General features: G+C 39.4%; 1 protein-coding gene across 1 annotated transcript in view; it reads right to left on the bottom strand.

Moving 5' to 3' along the window:
* The window catches only part of LOC102097778 (dynein axonemal heavy chain 11), an 87,621-nt gene that overhangs the window by 59,580 nt on the left and 14,002 nt on the right, over nucleotides 1-14,039 (bottom strand). Inside the window, 2 exon segments of the mRNA XM_065051285.1 lie at nucleotides 480-626; nucleotides 860-10,267. The gene's annotated coding sequence lies outside the window, so the exon portion shown is untranslated.

The following is a 14,039-nucleotide window of genomic DNA, read 5'->3' as shown; positions in this document are numbered from 1 at the left end:
AAAAGAAAAGTCAACACTTGACACATATTATTAGGAATGCTATGATAGTCTTAAAATTCAAGGTTTGCACCTTGTAATATTGTGAGATACTGGAATGAACTTCTGTATCAATTGAGTTGTTCAATTTATCTAGAGCCTCAAAGCCTTAAGAAATCTGAAGTGCTCAGAGATGACTCTCTGACCTTTACTGTATTACAAATAAGTCTGATTCTCAAGAACCACATCCATTAAATGCTTGAATGAGCTCAGTATTTATTGTTCTTTCATCTCATTAAAACAGCTAAAAGGTTGGGAAAAGGCATAATGTAAAGAAAGGTCAAGTGGTAATCACGGTGTGAAATGCTGTTACATGTGTAAGTGTAATAATTCTTTAGACTTTATGCTCCCTGGAGAGGAAGTTGTTAAAAACTGTTCACCTAAAGAGGTTTATTTTGTGCTAAATATAGCTTAACAGCACTAAATGGGGGAATTAGACTGACCTTTTGCTCCTCTGCATCTGCAATGGCCTTTTCTTGGCTCACTTTCTCAGTCTGAAACCCGATCTTAGCAATCAAAGGTTCAGCATCTTGATATTTCAGTTGCAGTTCTGCCTCTTGAGAAGCAAGTTTGGATTTTAGATCTTCTACCTATGGGGCAAAGGGTAATGTGTTATTCAGGAGCAAGAGTCATTAGGTATTGTACTTAAGAGATTATGCCACGTGGGCCCCAAAAACTGAAACGTAAAACAAAATTCATGCTTCATAGGTCTTGGTACTACAAGTCCTGTCTTTTCCTCTTTTATTTTGTTTGCATTTGGCAGATCCACATTTGCAGCTCACAGAATTTTGTTGATTTAAAGAATTTAATAACAACAGCCTACCTGTTCCCACCAGGGGCCCCACAGCCCCCTTGAGACAGCCAGATGTTTGCCCACCTGCTGAGGCCGTGTTTGTAACCAGGTGTCTCAGCTTGCAGCAGGGCCCTGTTGCAGCACTTAGCAAAGATGCAAACATAAAAGCAAAAGGACATTATGGAAAATGCTGAGTAATCACTCTGAACACATAATTCCAGCAGAGGTTTTCTGAAAGGTTAAGACAGACTCAGAGATTGATTAATAAAGACTAACTGCTAGTTTGCTGAAAGAGCAATTTATTGCCTGCCAGGCAAGAAACCCATATCAAAATATCCAGTGACAATACCTTCCCACATAGAAAGTAAATGTTTTGAATATCTGTTTGTTTTGTTCTTTTGCCCCTATCGCTCCAAGTATTTTATCTGGCAGCTACTCAGACAGACCAGAGGGGACTCTTCTTAACCTCATCTGGATAGAGGTGATAAGACAAAGAAGAAAACAAATATTAGCAGGCTTAACTTTTATTGCATGGGAGATCTTGAGAGCTTGTCTATGGTCAGCTCCTGAAATCTTACAAAACCTACAAAATCTAGCTTTTCAAGATTTGACCAATTTGAAGAGAGAAGCCAATGCTATAATAATGAGTTATAACAGATCACCAAATGTCAGGGATTGGAAGGGACCTCAAAAGATCATCTAGTCCAATCCCCGTGCTGGAGCAAAAACGCCTAGATGAGGCTACACAGGAATGCGTCCAGGTGGGTTTTGAATGTCTCCAGAGTAGGAGACTCCACAACCTCCCTGGGCAGCCTGAATCAGTGCTCTGTCACCCTAACTGAGAAGAAGTTTCTTCTCAAATTTAAGTGGAACCTCTTGTGTTCCAGTTTGAACCCATTACCCCTTGTCTTACCACTGGTTGTCACTGAGAAGAGCCTGACTCCATCCTCATGACACTCACCCTTTATAAACATTAATAAGGTCACCCCTCAGTCTCCTCCAAGCTAAAAAGACCCAGCTTCCTCAGCCTTTCCTCATAAGGGACATGATCTACTCCCTTAATTATCTTTGTTGCCCTGCGCTGGACTCTCTCCAGCAGTTCCCTGTCCTTCTTGAACTGAGGGGCCCAGAACTGGACACAATATTCCAGATGTGGTCTCACCAGGGCAGAGTAGAGGGGAAGGAGAACCTCTCTTGACCTACTGACCACCCCCCTTCTAATACACCCCAGGATGTCATTGGCCTTCTTGGCCACAAGGGTACAGTGCTGGCTCATGGTCATCCTGCTGTCCACCAGGACCCCCAGGTCCCTTTCCCCTACACTGCTCTCTAAAGATCTCAAATCAAAATGTAAAAAAACCAACAAACCTAAATGGTGCTATGTTTGATATTCTTGTATAGAGCTCTGGCGTGCATGATAAAAATGGCTCAGTGTTCAAGAACCTGGCTAGGCAGGAGCTGCAGCTCCATATGCTTCACCGCATGTGGCACTTCAAATTGTCGAATTACCTTTTGGCCATCATCAAAATAGAATCTGAGAAAAAGACCATTTTAATAATTTACTAGTGTTGGATACCTTATCAAAAACTTCAAAAAAAGCAGTCACCCTTTGCTGTTGACAATTTATTTTCACAGGTATTCAGCTTGAAAAGTGGGAGTAAGCCAGCCAGATCCCATTATTAATCTCAGGTAGTAGCATGCAGGTGCAACATTATGCATAGTCTGGGGCTGAGGATTTCATTTGCAGTTTCCATATAAGACACACAGTTTCTATAAAGAAATTGCTGGATTATAGCTTGTCTTCGGCATCCATAAAAGGGATTACAGACCACGTGGCAGGGAGAAAGGCTTCCAAAAGCAGCTTCCCCTCCCTTCTGTAATTGTGGAGTGACTAGCCACAAATGAAGTGTTGACAGAAGTGCTGAATGGGAACTACTCCCACAAGGAGGTGACCACAGGTGATGCAAAGATGCCATACTTGTTTCTGCTGCCTCCATTACCCCTCAGCTGGTCATTGATTACACACGAAAATCCCCATGGACAGAACTGCATCTTCTCTGTACTATCATCTGGCCCTTACTGTGGTACTTGCTTGTCTCCAGACTTTGTCCTTGCTCGAATGGAAGGAGCCCCCTTTCCAAAGACACCTAAAGAGCTCAAAGAGCTTCTATATGACAAAAAACCACAAACCCCAGTTTCCAAAATTAGGTCATTTCAATGAAACACAAAAATTCAACTAAACAGTCTAATGAAAAGGTACTGTGACAACTTTGTTTTATTAGCAACAAAACCAAGATTACATATAAAAAAAATGAAAAAAAAGGGTTGTGACTTTCACAGTTTACCTGGAAAGCTGCTGCCTTCAGCTTCTCCATGCCATTCACCAAGTGCTCCACGTGTCCTGAAATATTGCTTTTTCTCTTTAGGAGGATCTTATAAAGAATGATTTGCTCCAGAAAACTCTTTGGAGTGGTGTAATTGTATCACCTCTCACTATGATTGTATTTGGCACTCAGCATACTCACAGTGGTATGGGCATAAGCTGTGAAATCACAAATGGAGTCCTGGATAAGACACCAAACATATCCAAAGAACAAGAACAAATGGAAAAAGAGGAGCAAAGAAATGTTTCAAAAATTAAGCATACCCATGTAAGTCAGAAAAGGTCATGTTTCTAAGGATGGCTCCTTCTGAAAACTATTCTTCAGCCTACTCTTAATATAATTTTGTCAACATTTAACAAACATTAAACCAAAGTGAGCCTCCCTTAACTTTTTTGCATGTAAATTAATTAGTTCTGTGCTGGCATTCATTAAACCTTCATCAGCATAGAAGCTCAATGATTCAACACACTTCCATTTTTTTTTTTTTTCAAATAAATGCTTCTTACAGCTAAAACCAGACATTAAATCATTCACTATACTGCTATAAGCAGAGTTAATACTGGATGGATTTTTTATTTCACCTCTGGAAAACTTGTTTAAGAAAAATGCTCTGTAGGTTAAAGAAATACAATAGAGTGATTACTTTAATCACGCAGATCCCCATATACGTCATAAATAATCAAATTCCTATTCGAAGTGAAGTGCATTTATGCCATTAACTTAAGATAGAGCAGAACTGGACTCCACGATTTAGATTTCTAAAGTTGTACAAGTCCCTGCTTATGTGTGCTTGTCAAATTCGGTGACAAACTAACATGAACTGGTAGGAGGGCAGAATTAGACCACCATGGAGTGCTTCTGAAAGCTGACTCTCTACATACCATAAAATGTCAGGAAATCAGCAACACTTCTGTGCTGAAGAGATCTTTTATCAGTTTCAAGGGGTAGTTGATCGGAAAAGTGGTTACAACTTCATGGAGTCACCCTGAGCTGTGACAGTTCACACTCTTCCCTACGTGCTACCCACTCATCCGACCACAAATCTACCTCCACCTCCAAGCAAATCTCAGCAGGCTGCAGGAGGGACCCCAGAGGGGTCCTGTAGCCCCAGGGGTTGCATTGGGTGCCACACAGCTCTGCCTGCATCTTCTCTCTCATCACAGGGAGTAAAATGCAGCTGTGAGACTGGAAAACTCTTTTCATATAGTATATGGTAAGCAAAAAAAGGCTAGGTGTATTTAAAACAGCTCCAGATGGTTATTTAGTCATGTATTTCTGAGTAAAATGCAGAGGTAAAATGCCTGTCTTAGTTCACCTCTCACGGCAAGAAGAGAGGTAGTTCTAGAACTAAATCTCAAATATCCTTTTTCTAAATGTTTTGAAAACTGAACTAGCAAATACAATATACTACTACACTTGCTATACTTGCTCAGGATAAAAATGAAATAAAAAATCCATAAATTTATTTTGTTGTTGTTTTGAAGGACCCTATCTACCTATATTACCAGAATATATGCACATACATGTCTAAGCAAGAGTACTGTATCTAAAAAGAACAGGGACATGCTAAGAAAACCTATTTAACATCATTACTGTAACTAACTTCCATTTTGTCCTCTATGACTTCCAGCAGGCTTAACTTTATAATTTGTAGAGTCACATCTCCCTCATTTTAATGATTATTTATTGCATTCTGTACAAGACGAACCCAGTTCAATTAATCAAGGACAGCCTAAAAATCAATTAATATGAATTAAATGAGCTACACCAACTCTTAGGAAAGTCACACATAATTTACCAAAGCATTGTCAATAATGCTTAGGGAACTTTGGGAAAATTGCTCACGAGTGGCTGTTGATGCAGTTAAATGTTTTAAGTCTACATCATTAATATTACAATCAGGTTGATGCAGAAATTCTCGCCGTTTTTCTCAGTAAGAAACCTCATTATTTTCCTGTGACTTTTAAAAGGTAGTTTAGAAGAATACTTATTTCACCTGTAATTACAAAAACAGAAATTAAAACAAGGACTAAATAAAGAATGATTTACATTCAGGGAAAGCAGAAATAAATTGCTTTACAAGTAAAAAAAATTGGAACATCATTAGTTGAGGCAAAGCTAGCATAAATCCATCTTAAAAATAAAATTGTTTGTAAATGCAAGGCTAGTCAGCAGGAATGGACATTTTATGCAAATTTGAGCAGTGCTTTGCTTCCAGCTGAAATGTGTTTCAGCCTTTTTCTCTTTTTCATTGTTTGTGACACACACGCACCCTGCAGTACAGTTCTTCCCAGTGAAATACAACCTCCTTACACATGATCCTTATGAGAGGTCTCTACTCAGCAGCCCTGAAAAGCCCTCTAACAACAGTTTCATTTGCAAATCAGTAAGGGAAGAAGTGGGTTCCGGTAGAGCTGGAAGTGGCCCGAGACAACTTGTCTCAATGGGGCAAAATAACTATTGTTATCGAGCTTAACAAAATGGCACAGCATGGGAGACATGCCGAGCCAGAGAGCAGCTGGTTGTAATTCACACTGGTTTTCAGAAAACACTAATCGTTCCCGAACAGACCTCTTTGAGGACTGGTCTTCCCTGCATTTTCAATTTGTCACTTTCTCTTATGATAAGGTCAGCGGTGACAGCACTTCCTGACATTAACAGCTGTGGCTTTTAAAAGGGTCATTGTGGAACTACTAATTGCAGTAATTTCATTAGCATAAATTATTTATTCTGCCATTCATTTATCTCCAGGTTTTTTTCTTTTTTAATACTGCATTGTACTTTTCAATATATGCCCATTCAGGGTTGTAGGCAAAGGAAATTATTATTGCTAATTTAGCCTTCTTTATTTAAAAAAAAAGCAAACAAAAAAGAGTTGATACAGGAACAAAATCTGATTTAACTGCAGTTCACCAGAAAGCATAAAGTAGCTTAAAGCCAATAATAAAGATCAGGCTGGTACGAATCAAAACCATTCAGTAGTCCTAAAGACAACTGAGCAATAAGCCTATATACAATCTGAAAGAAAATATAAGGGTGAAGTCTCTTCATTCTTATGCAGTCTCTCTATTCTAGGCCTTGGCTGACTTACTTCTAAGCAGAAAAAACAAAGCCAAAACCAAGCCCAAAAAACCAGCCAACCAAAAAAAACACCAGTGCAAGTTATGACTAGTGTTCAAAAGGAATTTTGCCCTTTTACTTTCCTCAGGATATAAATTAGTCATTACCAAATTCATAAATCTTAGCCCTTTGCAGTTAAGTTGAGCTAGCTGAAACATGCCAAGTAAAGAGCAAAAAAGACCAGTGCCACTGCACTTGAAGGCATCCTGCAGTCAGTTATAAAAAATGAGAATAAAACCAAGCCAGCGTTTGTCTGAAGGAAGAGGTAACTGGGAAGTATGTGTGTGGGGAAGCAGGGAGCCTAAGAGGCAAAAGAAGAAAGCAAAAAAAATTACTTCAGGCTTCTCCTTTGCTGTACCACATGTTGTAAAATACTATGGAGTATGATAAACTAAGAGCATAAAGAATTTATCCTCAGTATGCATAATAGTGTGTGCTGTTTGGTGCCAAGCACTGGAGAAGCAGCATATAAGACAGCAATAGCGCAATACTTGAAAGAGATAGCAGAGGTGTGCATTCCTATTGTTTACAAACGGATGGATTAAATGATCCTGATTCTTCTATTCTGGACTCAGTGCTGATATGCGACACCAGCTGAAAGTAAGGGAGATTGTCTGTCACGTTGAATTTGGATACAGAGACATTATTTTAAAATACTATAGGTCTTGTTTTATAGCAAATCAGGTTTAAAGGCACTTTTGTAAGTTCGTTAAGCTCAGTACATGGATTTCAGAACCACTGCACAGTGTTCTTGTGCTCTTTTACAATGTAAATTTAGCAATTTGAGTACTGAAACAGAAGAGGGCTCTTTCCCTTTCTTTTCTGCCAATAAATCGAATATCCAAATTGATTACATTTCTGATACTCTCAATTTCCCTCCAGTTATACCTGAACTCACTGTCTCTTGTCTTTAACCCACACACTAACCAACATCCTTCTAAGTGAAAAGGGCTTCATGGGACATATTTTCAACAGGCACCACAACCAGGGAGGATCACTTGTTTTTTCTGTTTGGATACGTTCACACAGGGCAGCAGGGAGGATCACAGCATCCCTCATAGCACATACTGATGCTGCAGCTCACTATCTCCCTGCTGAGCTCAATTTGCCCCTCTCCTTCCCTGGATAAACTGTATCTTCCAGAAAAGTACCTAGACTTGGTTTGAAGATAAAAAGATGAGGAATCTAAGACTTCCTTCTCAACTCCCACAGTCACTGTGAATTTTTTATCATTTTCTCTCACCATTTAAATCCAGATGACAGTTTCCAGTTTTTGTTAAAGCAATAGGGATATGATGTTGTATTTGTGCTGAACTTTTAAGAGAAAAAAAATCATTAGCTTAACTTCAAGTTACTCTAATTCAAAATAATCTGTAATGTTATACAGCGATGAACACAAAATCTATCAACTGTGATCGCTGTATTTTTAGGAACACTCAAAAAGGACAATTAGGAGCTAAGCATCAATTATGCCAAAATCATCACTGAGTAATAGCCCTTGCAATGATCGTCATAAGGGACAGCAAAATTACAGTATGTTCTAGACATACATGAGCCCTGGCTAACAAGATTTCTCTACTAAAAACAAACAAAAGGCTTTCCTGAAATATCTAAAAGGGAGCAAATGAAACGACATATTAACACACTAACTCTAGAGATGAGAGAAGGAGAGGAGACCACCTTCCATAAATCTTCAGTGGAGAGGGGATGACAGACTGCAGCTAACATTCCCTCTGTTCTTCAGGGTGGTCCTTTTCCACCCAGCCCCTGTCATTCTTCTGATATCCTAATACACCTCTGCAACTCTCCTGTCCCCCTTCCCTTTAGTAACTATTTTTTCTGTGATCATTCTCCATTCACCTTCCTTTTACTCCTCCTCAGACTCTTTGCTGTACACCTCTCCTACCTTTCTGGTGCAGTTTTGCTTCTCTTCTGTCTCTCTTGCTTAAGTCTCCCCATAATGTCACAGTTTATATGTTATTTCAATGCCTCTGTTCTGGGTTCACTTTTCCCATCACTTTCAAATCCTTCCTCTGTTTCATCCTAATGTTTTTTGCATTCTGCTGCCTTGTCTGTTGCTCTTCTCATCAGCTGCACATGCAGGCATGACTCAGGCATCCAGTAGTGCTTTAGGTGTGTTGATGACAAGGAAACCTTAACTCACTGTCAATAAAATGTCATGTTATTTCATTAGTTGCCATTTATTTCACTTGCTGAGAACAGAACAGGAAAGATAGTTACCAGGAGCAGTTAACACCAGTGTGAAAGAGACTCACAAGCAGTTGCTTGAATCAGTGAAATCTTTCCTAAATATATAAAAAAAAAGGAAAAAAAAAAAAAAGAAAATAATTATAATAACACTAATGAACTCACAAAACAGTTTCAATATTAAAAGCCTAAATTCTGATGAGGAGATGTATTTTCAAGGGAGCAAAATATAATTAGTTAAGGATCTGAAAGAAATATGTATTTAAGTCGAAACAGATGCCATTCTCTTTTCTCCAAGTAATCCTAGCAGTTTCTTTAAAATAAATGGCAACATGCAAATTGACATCATATTAACAAGAGGGCAAAACATGCATGCAGTACACCAGACCACAAATAACTATCCTAGTAACACTTTAAATCTCTTCAGAGCTGTTGAAATAAAGCAGAAGGTGCTGACGGAAAACAGAAATGTGACAAGGACTTGCAAACATCTCTTTCCCTCGCAGCCCCGTAGGAGGCATCCGCACGCCGCCGGAGCGCGGGTATCAGACGGGCATCCCCCACTTAGCCTCCGACAGCCCCGAGGAGGGGAAGGGGCTGCCGGGTAACCCGGGGGCAGCTCCGGGCATCCCTGCAGACTTCCGCCTTCATTTCCCGAAGACTCAGGTATTTTGTATGGATTTGAATGGAGGACAAGGAAAAATGCCAGCAATGCATCAACAGAGGTGTGCTCGGGGACTGCTGCTACCACGATGAAAACGAGAAGGTTCTTCCATGGGCATTCCTGAAATCCTCAGTCTCTCATGATTACAAATCTCCTATACAAATAAATGGTCCCGAATATAAGAGCCCTCTAGAATGAAACCCCTGCAACCGCAATCACTGAAAGAAAGCAAATATTTTCTAGATCTGTGTGAATTGCTTCACCAGCAAAAACCTGCTGCCAGTGAAACTGCTCAGGACAGTGCGAGCTAACCAGGTGGGACAGCAGAAGCAACTTGTTAAAACTCTTAGAAGAATACCAGGCAATCATCGCCCTGAAAGCCTGAAATGAAACTCACTGATGTATTGATTTTTTTTTCCTAGAAAAACCTAAGAAGTCACTTTCCAGACTGATCAGGAACAAAAAATGAAACATTACCTAAACATCAGAACTCAAAATTGTCATGTGGTTATAGGGCAAATCTTCACCTGCTTAGTTGCTGAACAGAGGGAAAACTCTTCTTTATTTAACCTGGGCTGTTTACTGCAACATTTCAGCCTCAATTGCTACATCACTAGTGAATACATTTAACTGTATTGAAAAGGGTTAAATAAATTCTGTATCTCTAAGATCCTAAAAAGCCAAGAAGTGAAGGATTCTGCAAAGGCAGTGCTACAAATTACAAACCTCTCTTCTTCCCTTCTCACTTCTCTGCCTAGGAACTAGGCAGTGAAACGTCATAAAAATTCAGCTTTTAGCAGGGGTGAGCTTGAACAACCCCGAAGGCAAGAAGTATGCAAGAAGGAGTAAAAAGAGCATTGTTCTTTTCAGCTTATTCAGTTATCGATCTTTCAACGATTTCTATTTGCTCTCTTAGAAGACCGAGGGGCTTGTACCTTGACCCCCTCGGCTTCCTCAATGAGCCTCCTGCTGACAGTCAATGGTGGCACAGTTCATTGCGGCTGGGAACTTCGGAGCTCGCACTCTCAGCGTGGCACCGGTGGCAGAGGAACACAGAACAATCTGTGAGAGGGAAAAAGCGAGAGAAAAGAATCACAGGGTGAGTTCAGGCAATTAGAGAAAGGCATGCAATGAACCATGGCTTAGCAGTGGCCAGTGCAAGGCTGAGGCTCCAAAACAAATTTGGCAGCTAATAAACTTAATCGGCTAGGACGTTACCTTGGGCAAACAGGTTTTACACCCTTTCCACTGTACAAACATAGTGAACTTGCAGCTTCCTTCCCCTCTCTCCATGCTCATATCAGTTTCTGGGTTTGACAGCTATAAATAATAATGCAGCCACAGGGGCTGGCTGCAATGCAGACAGCCAGAAAGGTGCATGTTCAGCTGGTCACAGCAACACAAACCTAGTTCTTGGGTTGCTAAATTGATCCAAGCCACTTCCTGCCACTTTAATACATGCTGCAAACCCATTAAAAGAATGGGAGAAGAAGAGATCTGGATCTTGGTTTGTGTGTGAAGTTTTAGGGACTACTCTCTACAAAAGTAGAAAAGAGTTTTCAAGCAAGGGTAGGCTAAAAAAGTCAAAGAAAAATAAATATGTGACTGGCTGCTAGTATCACTCGACCTACCCAAAGCAACTTATATTTGTGAAGAAAGGTCATTCTAGTCTCTCAGTTGTATCTGTGGACCTGCTTACTGCCATTAGCACATGTTTTGACCATTGTATTTGCTTTTAGATAATTAGCAAAATGACAGACATCAGGCTGTTGAGACAGGACTGAGGTGTCTCCTGTATGTCTCTTAGAAAATAAACTATTTTTGCTATACAGGGCTTCTCAAACCATATGGCATCAATATTGTTAATTCCAACAAAAAAAGATCCAAGTGATCTCAGAAAAGACTATCACTTGCCAAGCAGCCGCAAGAACCAGGCAAAACCCAGTCAGGCAGGCTGGGGAAATGACAGGTTTATTCTGGAGTAATCAGGAATTGACATTACCTATTAGGAGAAAAGTGGATCAAAAAGAATGAAGAGCAGAAAGCTGTAAGGAAAGAAGGAAAACACTTCTATCGTATATGGAAAGAAGAGTTCATAGAAAATGGAAAAGAGTTACCACTATCTCATAGTTTCTAAAATTATGTCTCTGCACTGGAAAACACAAGACAATAATTTCTGCAGTTAACCTCTATTTATGAGGAAAGATGAGTAAGTATCAGTAGAACTACTAAGTCGAAACAAGAAAATCTTTTACCTGAACAGGCTATGTCCTTTTTTTCATTCCCACCCTTTTTAGCAAAATCAGTTCAGAAATGGCTTCTGGTCACAAGCATTAGTCAGGCTGTATCTCACAAAAAACTTATTTCTGGTGGGTCCACAAACTAAGTGGAATTTTGAGATTTTTGAAGACTTCAGATCAATGACACCCTTTTCAGAAGGGTGTGATACAGCCAAGTATAACAGCAAGAAAAACACAAGTGGTTACTTGTGTTGGGGGCCATGGTGGAAACAGGAGAGCTAAAAGACAGAAGAAATGTGGAACAATTTTACAGAGAAATTCAACAAAAAAGACATGAAAAAGGGTAAGAGGAAGAAGCAAGGAAGGCAAACAGAAGCAATTATATTCTCCCATGTTGTGACAGACAAGGAGAAATGATGTAGACTAAAATACTAAATGGGGCATAAAATAGAGAAGAATTCAAGGAAATTTTTACTGCTGAATGAACCATAAATATTCAATAGAGACCCCAAGCCTGTGCTTTAGACTGCACTGTGAATTAAATACTTGTTCTGCCATTTTAAAATCTGTTTACTTCTTTATATTTCTAAATGGAGGGTATTTACTAGTACTTATTCCATTTCCAACATGCTTACCTGTTTCCTAGAGCTGATAAGCATAGTAATCTCATAGTACATTTTTTCTCTGTCTTGTGGAATGGGATGTAGAGGACTATTTTCTGTTAAAACAGAATTTTGAATTGTAGTTATTCTGGTCCCCTTACTGATCTAGTTTATTGTCAAACAGAAAAATACCTCTCTTACATGAACCTAAAATTCTTCTAACTACAGGCAATTTGCATATTTGTCTAGGAAGTATTCGAGAATGCATCAGCAAGAGAAACCACTGGTTTTAAATCACTTGTGACCTTTGACTCCTGCAAGAATTTCAAACAGCAGTGCTTGTTCTCATCTTTGCAAGAAGTTAATGTTCTCCTCATCTTCAATAATTTAGGCAGAAATATAGACACCCATGCAAAAATACAGTGGAGTCCAGGTTGTCCAGGGATGTTTGAAAGACAGGCTAGTCAGCAAGTTGGTCTGAGGAACAGAAGAAAATGTCACCTACTTTGAATGCATTCAGCATGAAGATGCAAATGGCAGAAATGTCCATGTAGAAATCCATTCTATCCACGTGATGAAAACGACATTAGAACTTTACAAAGACCACAGAAATATCTTGGAATTTACAGCAAAAATTAATCAGGCTGATGAGAAAGAAGGGCAAACACAAGAAACAATCAAAAAGATGCAAGAATAAATGGTCTCTACCCCAAAACTCTGAATCAGAAAAGAAACATACATGAAAAATCTGCTAGGTCTGTTTCATAATTCTCTTGGACACTTCTGTGAGTTGTGTGAAGTTTCTTCTCTGTCATACCATGTGTCCTTCAATTACACATTCTCTCTCCCTCTCATTCATTTAATCTGATTTTCTGATAAAATTCTATGTGCAATTATAATATCAGAAGCATGGTGAGCAGTTTTGATGCTTGGGGCATCTCATTTACTATTCTAGTAGGCACTTTCTCAGATTTGCGTACTATCCCTGGTATGGTATCAGTGGTAATGGAGAGTGTAGAGGTATCTGTCCCCACTTTGATGTGCTTCTTACAAATGCCCTTGCTATGGCAGTGCTGCTAACTGAATCTATCACATCTCCAAAGCTGCGAACCATACACAGTCTTGCAAGTTACATCTTCTACACCCTCTTACACTACTCTTATTGCACATATTTGGACTTAACCCTCCAAGTGCTGGTATGCAAGAAAAGTCCAGATCCAAGTCTTAGACTGTTTGCCAAACACAAGTCAGAACTAGTGTTTTCTTTAGTCTTGTATCCTAAGTAAGGAGGATATTTTATCCTCCCCAAATGTTGAACAATTGTTTGTGTTTATATCAATTTTATTTTGAACTTCAGAGGAGAAAGTTCTTATCTGTTAGGAGTGATTTAAAAGAAATACTTGCATTTATAAGGAGCTGCATTAGTTTGTACGAACTGCAGATCCTTGAGAAGATATTACTGACTTTTCAGGATTGATTACTTTTAATTTTACCCTAGCATCTAAATTCTAGATTTACTGAGTCATACCCAGAATTCATCTGTTCTTTTCTTGCCCTTAACCACCCCTTGAAAAAAAACTCTGGAAGTTTTTAAGAGTACATTATAGTAGTATGTTCTAATCTTTGTTCTAATCTTGTGTCTATAGAACGCAGTACTATTTGAGCTCATGTGGATAACCACAGGACACAAAAGCCTCTCAACAGTTAACTAACTTCCAGAACAAATGAGTATGGAGCAGGAGGTGAACACAGTGATATCTAGCATAAGTTTCTGAGCCTGGTAAGCGAGCCCTACTGAAAGTCTTTGCAAGAAATACCAGGCACACACTGGTCCTACCATGCTTATTCAGCTGGAAAGCCTGACCATAAAAAAAGCAACATACATTAGTAAGTAACCTGGACTAAACTGTCATAACTACACTGTGAACATCCCTGAAAACAGCTAGCAGGTGAACTTACTGTTGAAAAAATACAGATATTCCAGTCTTTTGT

The sequence above is a fragment of the Columba livia genome, chromosome 2 (genome assembly GCF_036013475.1).
Source record: "Columba livia isolate bColLiv1 breed racing homer chromosome 2, bColLiv1.pat.W.v2, whole genome shotgun sequence".
NCBI lineage: Eukaryota > Metazoa > Chordata > Aves > Columbiformes > Columbidae > Columba > Columba livia.
This window is presented reverse-complemented; position numbering and strand designations above follow the sequence as displayed.